The following is a 988-nucleotide window of genomic DNA, read 5'->3' as shown; positions in this document are numbered from 1 at the left end:
CTGGTTCTTTGAAAAGATAAACAAGATTGACAGACCACTAGCCCAATTAACCAAAAGAAAGAAAGAGCACCTCCAGATTAACAAAATCAGAGATGAAAGGGGAAACATCACAACAGACACCAGAAAGATACAGAACATTATAAGGGAATATTTTAAAAACCTATTATGCTACTAAATTTGAAAACCAAAAAGAAATGGATGAATATATAAAGGCATGGGAACCACCAAAACTAAACCAAGAAGAGATTAACAGCTTAAACAGACCCATGACACAAAAAGAAATTGAAACAGTAATACAAAACCTCCTGACTAAAAAAAGCCCAGGACCACATGGATTTACAGTGGAATTCTATCAGCTATTTAAAGAGGATCTACATCCAAAACTATTTAATTTATTCAAAACGATAGAAATGGAGGGAGAACTTCCAAATTCCTTCTATGAAGCCTCCATCACTCTAATACCAAAGATAGGTGAAGATGAAACCAAAAATGAAAACTATAGACCCATATCCTTAATGAACATAGATGCAAAAATTCTCAACAAGATACTTGCAAACTGCATACACACATTAAGAAGATCATCCACCATGATCAAGTCGGCTTTATCCCAGAGATGCAAGGATGGTTCAATATACATAAGGCAATTAACATCATAAATCATATAAAATGGGCTCAAAGACAAGAACCACATGGTCATCTTAATAGATGCAGAGAAGTCCTTTGACAAAATTCAACATGCACTTATGCTCAAAGTCCTAGAGGGAACTGGACTCGAGGGAACATACCTCAACATAATTAAAGCCATATATAACAAACCCACAGCCAACATCATTCTAAATTCTAAATGGGCTGGGTATGGTGGTGCATGCCTTTAATCCCAGCACTCGGGAGGCAGAGGCAGGTGGATCTCTGTGAGTTCAAGGCCACCCTGGTCTTCATAGTGAGTTCCAGGACAGCTAGGGCTACAGGGAGACCCTGTCTCAAAAAA

The 988-nt window shown here is 37.9% G+C and overlaps 1 protein-coding gene across 9 annotated transcripts in view; it reads right to left on the bottom strand.

The window, feature by feature from the left end:
• Nucleotides 1-988, bottom strand: part of Nsd1 (nuclear receptor binding SET domain protein 1) — a 171,221-nt gene that overhangs the window by 45,084 nt on the left and 125,149 nt on the right. The gene's annotated exons all lie outside the window — the stretch shown is intronic.

Source organism: Nannospalax galili, unplaced genomic scaffold (genome assembly GCF_000622305.1).
Source record: "Nannospalax galili isolate Female #2095 unplaced genomic scaffold, S.galili_v1.0 scaffold1115, whole genome shotgun sequence".
Lineage (NCBI taxonomy): Eukaryota > Metazoa > Chordata > Mammalia > Rodentia > Spalacidae > Nannospalax > Nannospalax galili.
This window is presented reverse-complemented; position numbering and strand designations above follow the sequence as displayed.